The sequence below is a fragment of the Saccopteryx leptura genome, chromosome 3 (assembly GCF_036850995.1).
Source record: "Saccopteryx leptura isolate mSacLep1 chromosome 3, mSacLep1_pri_phased_curated, whole genome shotgun sequence".
NCBI classification, from domain to species: domain Eukaryota; kingdom Metazoa; phylum Chordata; class Mammalia; order Chiroptera; family Emballonuridae; genus Saccopteryx; species Saccopteryx leptura.
The window spans coordinates 149513806-149522701 of NC_089505.1; positions in this window are offsets into that span (position 1 = coordinate 149513806).

Genomic DNA, 8896 nt, shown 5'->3' on the forward strand with positions numbered 1-8896 from the left:
ACACATGAAAACATCTAATTTGGCGAATTATCTCTTTTTGGACTTGCTAATAAAATTCATGTGAAAGAAAAGGCAGAGCGCTTTTCAAAACAATCTTTTGGGGTATCCCAGGTCAGAAATGAAAAATGGGCCATGAGAAAGTATTTCTTCAGGGCTGAAAAATGAGAGCTAGAAATCTTTGCAGTTTCTGAGCAGCATTTCTAGAGCAGAGACTCCACTTTTTCTTCTTGGTGAAAACTCTTTAGGGCCTGTGTCTGAGAGCTGAAATCTAAACTTGCAAGACTTGATCCTAAGTAGCAGTGGTCGCTTGTCTCAGAATTACAAAAGTAAGTAGTACCACCCTCACTCATTTTGGGGTTTAAAGAACTTAATCACTCCTGACTGGTTGACTGAGTAGTAGAGCATCAGCCCAGTGTGTGTATAACCTGAGTTTGATTGCTGGTCGGGGCACACAGAAGCAACCATCTACTTCTCTACCCCTCCCCCTTCTTTCTTTCTCTTCCTCTCTGGCAGCCATGGCTTAATTGGTTTGAGCACATTGCCCCAGGCACTGAGAATGGCGCTTGAAGCCTCTGTCTCAGGTGCTAAAACTAGCTCAGTTGTGATCATGGCCCAAGATGGGCAGAGCATGGCCCCAGATGAGAGTTGCTGGGTGGATCCTGGTCCAAGTCCATGCAGGAATCTGGTCTTTATCTTCCCCTCCTCTCACTTGGAAGAAGAAGAAGAAAAAAAAGAATTTAATCAGTACTCACTTTTTGTCTTTTGTATACCAGTCAGGGAAAATAAAAAGGTAATGAGAAAAAAATCCTAAGAATCTTAGGTTTAGGTTTTTAAGACTTTGTTTAACTTATCAGATTTACATCTGGCTGGGGACTGGAATTAGTAGTGGAGTATTTGTAATTCTATTCTGATAATCGTAAATGCAACCAGAAAGCAATCGTGGCTATAAGTAACTTACTATCTGCCTCAAACCAGAGAAGCAACAAACCTACATTTTGTAAAGGGAAAAAGAAAAAAAAAATTTTTTTTTTAAACTTGCTATTACAGTTAGAATCCACTTGACCCAAAACCAAGAGCATAGTCAATAGTCACTCTATCTAATCTTGTGAAATTGACGCTAATCTTGGGTTTTGGTCTACCTGTCCCAGGCACCAGTGGTGAGGTCAGCTCTACCTGTACCAGATGTCCAGGAAAGCTCTTGTAGTCTAGCCAAGCTCTGCACTGTTAGCGGCTAATAGCATTTCCCAGCTGGATATAATTGGCATCATTTAACTCAGGAGGTGCTTGATTGTGTTAGTTCTCTCTCTTTTGTCTTTTTCCTCTCCTTACCACCCTCTGACTGTTTGGAGAGTTTTTATAAACCACATCACTAACCTTTTTAGTTCCAAATATAAATGCCCAAAGTGGATGTCAATCTTTCACAACAGAGAGATTCAAAGCTGTTAAAATAAATTAAATATGAAAGCACTAAAAAATTATGTGATGTAAACCTATGACTATATTTTCCTTTTTATTGATGAAAATCAGAAATCCTAATTTTAGGACTTTAAATGAGGAAAGAACTGTAGTGTTCCTAAATTAATAGCACTCAATAGAAGCATGTGGGTAACAGTATTTATTTGCTTAAAATTGGGAGTGATCATGCAACTTTTTTGAGTACTGGAGTCAGACTTATGTTGGACTAGCTAAAACCTGGGTAATGAGTAGTTATCTTTAAGTCATTCAGAGATTTGTGAGCTGAAAGAGGCTAAACATAATGTCTTTTGCTACATAAATCAATTGAATCACCAATTCAAATATTGAAACTAAAGTTATACTAAGTCAGTACTTTTAAGTGATTCTTCTTAATAGATAGCATTAACATTTAGCAATAATTTTACATTATGCAAACATCATTCTTTACAAGTCCACATTACTTTTTGAAATGATAAGTACATTTGTTTTGAGTATCTCCTAATAAACATTGTTAGAATCATAGTTCATGCTTTAAAAATTGTTACAGTCTTTTGAAAGCTGATAACTGTAGCATTTCTTGACTAGGTAAATTGCCTATATAATTACTCTAGTAGCATTATAAGACTAGGTAGGATCTTTGGACTTTACTATGACATGGAGGATTTTATCTGTCAGCTCAAGAAATGCTTCTGTTTTATTATTTAGAACAGCAGTCATTTGAATTGCAATACACTAAGTATTGAAAGTATATTAGCTCAGGAAAAACTCAGTGACCCACACCCCAGCAGATAAAAGAAATGACTAAAATTAACAAGATTTTAATTTTTGCTCTTTTGAAATACAACTAAATTTTAGAAGAGAAAAATAAATTTAGATTCAAAACAATTTCAAGTTCACTAAATAAGTTCAAAAAAACATCAGCTTGAATTCAGTGACATAGTAAATACTCTTTTATACTGTTTTTCCCTGTAATATAGTAAACATTTTTTCAAGTCAAATACATATTAATCGACATTTTAATTGATATATAGCACTACATTGCTGGAATGAAACAGTTTATAGGATATGTAGATTGTTTCTAAATTTTTATTATAATAAGCATAATCTAACATTGTAAACATTTTCATTATTCTCTCTGAGTGTCTTAGATGTATTTTATTAAATAGTCATATCCACCACATGAAACAGGTTCTATTATTAATCACCATTATTTTACAAACATGTAAATTGAAAGGAGTATGTCCCACATCTCAGTAGCAGTAACAAAACCAAGCTTTGAATCTAGCAGCTCAGTGACTGCAGATATCATATTCTTCTGTTCTTTAAACACTCTATTTTAAATAACACTGTGTGAGCATCTTCATAGGTACCTTTTTATTCACATCTGATTTCCCAAGTACACAAATTCTTAGAAGTAGGATGGACCAGGATGCAAACTTCTCATATTCCATTAATTGCACCCAGAATGCTGCACTAAATTATTTCTCTACCCACAGTGTTGGACTGTTTGGAGGGTTTTTATAAACCACATCATTCATTTATATTTCAGAGAAATACAGTGTGTCTGTAAAGTCATGGTGCACTTTTGACCGGTCACAGGAAAGCAACAAAAGACGATAGAAATGTGAAATCTGCACCAAATAAAAGGAAAACCCTCCCAGTTTCTGTAGGATGCTATGGCAGCATGTGCACATGCGCAGATGATGACATAACCGTGTATACAGCGGAGCAACCCACAGCCATGCCAGTCGAGATGTGGATGGTACAGAGGAAAGTTCAGTGTGTTCTGTGGCTCGATAAATTCGAATCCGTGATCAAAGTGCAACGTGAATATCGGCGCATTTATAATGAAGCGCCACCACATAGGAATAACATTACTCAGTGGAATAAGCAGTTGAAGGAAACCGGCAGTTTGGTGGAGAAACCCCGTTCTGGTAGGCCATCAGTCAGTGACGAGTCTGTAGAGGCTATACGGGATAGCTACCTAAGGAGCCCTAAAAATCTGTGCGTGAGCCCACATCGAACTGCACTGAATAGTATAAAACTGGGAGAGTTTTCCTTTTATTTGGTGCAGATTTCACATTTCTATCGTCTTTTGTTGCTTTCCTGTGACCGGTCAAAAGTGCACCATGAGTTTACGGACACTCTGTAGTTTCTTGTAAAAGGGGTAAAGAATCAGAAGCTACCGCTTTTGTGATCTTTCTTCCTTCAATCATCTTCATATGTGATTAAATGAAATTCTTAGGATTTGCACAGATGAGGTATCATTTACTTGATATCAGACATTTCATTTCTGTACCTGTCACTTTTTATACTATCATATTTTACTAGCTTTGTTGATAATTTTATTGGCAACTTTATTACACGGCCCCTCAAACATTTCACACGCATTTCTTGACATCCTAGTATCCCCATGTGAAATATGGGGGAACTGAAGTTTAAGAAACTTTGATTAACACAATTAAGTCTTTGGGTTTTTTTTGTTTGTGGGTGGGTTTTTTGTTTGTTTGATTTGAGAGAGAGACACACACACACAGACAGGAAGGGAGAGAGATGAGAAGCATCAACTCGTAGTTGCAGCACTTTAGTTGTTCATCAATAGCTTCTTATACATGCTGTGACTGGGGGGCTCCAGCTGCGCCAGTGACCCCTTGCTCAAGCCAGAGACCTTTGGGCTCAAGCTGGTGACCATGGGATAATGTCATTGATTCCATGCTCAAGCCAGTGACCCTGCACTCAAGCTGGTGAGCCCACGCTCAAGCCAGCAACCTTGGGGTTGCAAACCTGGGACCTCAGTGTCTCAGGTTGATGCTCTATCCATTGCGCCACCAACAGTCAGGCAGGTTTTTGGTTTTAACACATGAGAGTTCTCCAGAGCACCAGATTATTTTTATAAATCTGTAGGGATGTCAGGAGTATAAAGTCAATTACTTGAGTTTCATCAGCAACTTAAAAAAAGCCAGACTTCCTTCCATAGGCTCAGAGGATGTGGAGACTCCTGCAGGAAACACTCTTCTCCTTTTCTAAATTGTATTGAGATGTACAGTACTTACCAAGAATCTACGAAGGATCTGTACTTGGTGGGGGCTGACAGCAGAGTTAGGTGTGGACCATGTATGTGTGTGGGTAGGGAGACATCACAGGAAGAAAGAAAGCTGTTAAGAAGTAAGAGAAGAGAGAGAGAGTCCTGGGAAGAGCTTGCTTTCCTTCACATTCCATGGTGTATTGTGGTAAACACTGTTGACTGAATGATGTTGATCAGAAAATAATCAGAATAAAGCACATGCTTGAGCATCCTAGGATAACTTCAAATTCCAAAAAAGCTCTCCTTAAATTCTTAAAATATTCTTCCTCCCTTCCTTCAGCCAATATCTTTTATATATCTTTGATGTGATATATAGCATGGGATTCAGACACTTGGGTTTTAGCACATTCTCTGACACCAATGAACTATACAACAAGGACACAGCCTCCTTGAATCCCAACTTTCTTAACATTAAAAAGAAGGACCTTTTATGAAACTGAAGTGAGATGATGGAAAGAAAAAACATGGTAAAAATATAATATATTAATTTAGGAGGATTGTGCCAGGAGATCTGGCAAGCTGAGGCCGCACTGTTAGAGCACTGTAGTCTGGCCAGCGCTGCCCCACCGCAGGCAGCCAGGGAGGACAGTGCTAATCCGGTTTTAAATAAATGGATTACTTAAAGGTTAGAGCATCGTAGAGGTTAGAGCATCTATGTTGGTAATCAGTTTCATGTTCTCTAATGAAGTTCTTTTCTTATCCCAACCTCAAAACAAATAGAAAACATATTTGCTGCCTACATACACTTCCTTCTTGATCTTAAAGAATTTTGCAGGCAAGTGGCAGTGTCGCCTTCTGTAAGCTGGTTGTAGGAAATCTCTATGTAATTTAACTTGCAGAAATGATTTGAATGTTTGCAAAAATATTTCTTTAAATTCAAAGGAATTATGATATTATATTTGAAAAATGAAACCATTGTTATAAATTCAATTTCAAAATATTTACTTCCTGGAACCAGAGTGACGTCTCTGGAGAACTGATACTAGTTATTAGCTCATTTCTTTCAGATGCACTAGAATGAGTTTGTTACTTAGCCAGTATGGTTCTGACCACAAAATTTCATCTTTGGTTGAAACTCTCCCAAGCAAGACCATATGTAATTCTTCTAGTTTATCATTCATCTTTTGGAATATAGCGTGGTACAATTCATGACAATAGTTAAAACCAGTGGTGGGATTCAAATAATTTAACAATCAGTTCTCTGCCCTAATGACTGTTTTTAAGTTTAAAAAAATAATATACTGAAAGGTAGTTTATTATTTTGTGCATATAATACTTAAATAAGAACAATAAAAGAGGTACACAAAACTAGATTATATTGTAAGAAAATTTAAAAATATTAATGAAAAAATATTAAATAATACCTGACAAAAACAATAAAACTATTATTTAAGATATTTTCATATTGCTTCTTGATTGGTATCCTCTCTTGCAATTTTTTTTGCCTATGCCCAGAATGCACATTACTAAGGGCACTTAGATAATGCTGTAGTGCAGAGGAATGTTAAAAAGAGGAAGAAATGTAAATTTGTGATTTCCACATTGGGTGGCTGTCCAGGCACGCACCTTATTTTATTTATTTATTTATTTTGGTTTTATTTATTTATTTTTAGAATGAGAGGAGTGAGAGAGAGAAAGAGAAGGAGGGAGGAGCAGGAAACATCAACTCCCATAGGTGCCTTGACTGGGCAAGCCCAAGGTTTTGAAGTGGTGACCTCAGTGTTCTAGGTTGACGGTTTATCCACTGCACCACCACAGGTCAGGTCAGGTGCCCCGCTTAGAGAGAACCCTGATTACAAGTGTCATTTTAACAACCGCTGCGCTGAACTCAACAGAAAATTAGATATCAGTTCTGCCAAACTGGTGCAAAGTGGCTGCATCCCACCACTGGTTAAAACGCCTCAGGAGTCTTGGTGTGTAAAACCAGCTCTGCCGTAGGGTCCTGCAGGAGCTTGCAGAAGATCAGTAATAAAGGAAGGTGGGAGAGGGATTGAGAAAGTTCTCACAAAGACATGGACCCCACCCTCTGACAGGCTTGCATTCAAGTTAGGATAACCAGAAAGCGTGGGGAAAGTAGACGCAGCCAGAGTCTGCAGGGAATCCGTGGGTTCTGGGAGTCCTCTGAGCTCACTTAAGGCTGGGGAAAAAGGGGCAGACCCCAAAGAGGACAGGGTAGGTGGTGCTGAGCTGGTTCAGGAGCACACAGGTCAGAAGTGGAGCCGCTGCCCCTCCACTTGCTGGAGTGCTGTTCTGCGAGCAGACTTTGGGCCTCTGTGAAGCAGGGCTTGATTTTATTTGTCATGGTCATGTGTGGAAACTGTATGGCCGCACCCAGGGCTACAGAAGCCACATGACAGACAAAATCAAGACAGAAGAAGCATTGCAAAGACTTCAAAGTCATATAGTCTGAGGTCCTGGTTTTGCCATACCCCACTGGAGTGACTGTGGGCAAACTATTAAATTGTTCTTGTTCCTAGTTTTCTCATACACAAAATGGAATAATAATAACACCATTCCAAAAAGGTTCTTGTAAAGATGCAATAAGACAATTGCTATAAAATACTTAGTAAGGTGTCTGGTCCATAGGAAAGCCTGAATGTTATCTATTAATTAGTAACATCTGGTGAACTAACACTTATTACAAGAGGGAAAATGCCACTGGCTTTCACAGAATTTCCCTTCTCCCTTCCTCATCTCTCTTTTACTAACTAGTAACTACTCATCTTTTAGGACCCACCTCAGACATTACCTCCTCCAGGAAGCCTTCCTTGTCTGTTCACATTTCACCCCATCCCAGTGCCGCCTTTGTGTTCCCATTATTTCCTCAAAGAATATCTCTCTGCTTCACACATTTTATTATAATTTACTCTTTCTCAGGTTTGTCTCCACACTCAACTTTGAGGATCTCTAGAGCCTAGCAGAGGGCATTGACAGAGCAGGCTCTTACCAAGAGTAACGGCATCGTGACAGCTTGAACGCATTGCCCAGTGGCATCCTCTCCTACGCTGGCTCCTCGACCTGGGCTACACCATGGCCTGTGGAGGATCTCCGACTTGCACGGACCTGTTTCTTATTCTCTTTTGCTAAGCAAAACAGACAGTTGGGCCATTATCGAGTAATTCAAGCAAGAGAAGCAGCCAAGGCACATGCTTTTATCTGAGTTACCCAAATTGGCTGACTCCCCAGCCTGCAGTTACTGGGTAATTGCTCAATCTTCCATTTGGCTTTTTCCGTGTAAATGTGGTCACAGAGTCTTTTTATTTCTGTTGAGCGGCACCTCCCATTGTCTATCTAATACTGAAAACATAAAATTTACCTCTCACCATGTCCATGGTAGCTGTTCCAGGCTGTCAGCTGACTTTGCTCCATTAGTATTCCAAGAGGACTAAAATGTTTGGATAGGGGTAATCAGCAATTGTTTTCTCTGCTTTATCTGTGTTCTGAATAATCTGCAGTCAACTCTTCTCTTTTTTAGTATGAGAGAAGAGTCCATAGACAATAGGATACACAGATGCATGCGCGCGCGCGCGCGCGCGCACACACACACACACACACACACACACACACACACACTTCAGTCATAAGTTTTACATGCTGCAAACTTTCTGTATTTTGGCCTCAGGTTCTTACCATTCCTTTCTCACCATGGCTCATTGTAGTTAGGGAAAGATCACGGGGTTTGGTCTTGGATAGTAAGAGCCTCATTGTAACCACAGCCTAGTCCAGCCTTACTACCTCTGTGACCTGGGGCATATCACTTACCAATTCCTTACATGCTATTTGTTTTATCCTTGAAATGTCTCTATAATCAACCTACTTTCTCATATCTTTACCACTAATACCTACTGCAAAGCACCAACTCTTATCTGGACTATTAAAATAGCCACGCAACTGTTTTTTCCCTGCTTCTACCCCTTCTCTCCTAAAATATATTCACATAGCACTGTTTAAAAACCAGTACAGCATTTCTCTGCTCAAAACTCTGCAGTGGCTTCCCTTCGCATTCAGAAGAAAATCCCACATCCTTTGTGGCCTTGGAGGGCTCTTATTATTAGGTGGCCACCCCCACCCCTACCCCACCCTGTTACTTTTGACCACATCCCCTCCCCTTGACATCCCTCACTCCCTTGCTCACTTGCTCCCAACCATACTGGCCTCCTAGTCTACAGGAGAGTGGGCGAGATAAAATGTGCTTAGAGGTTTAGAACAAGACACATAAGACTGTCACTTTCTACATGATCCTGAGAAAATTGCTTAATTTCACGGAGCCTATTTTCTATAAGTGAGCATGTCCCTACCTACATTGTAGGGTTACCATGAGGTTAAAGGAGATAGGAAATATATATCTGTTAGCCC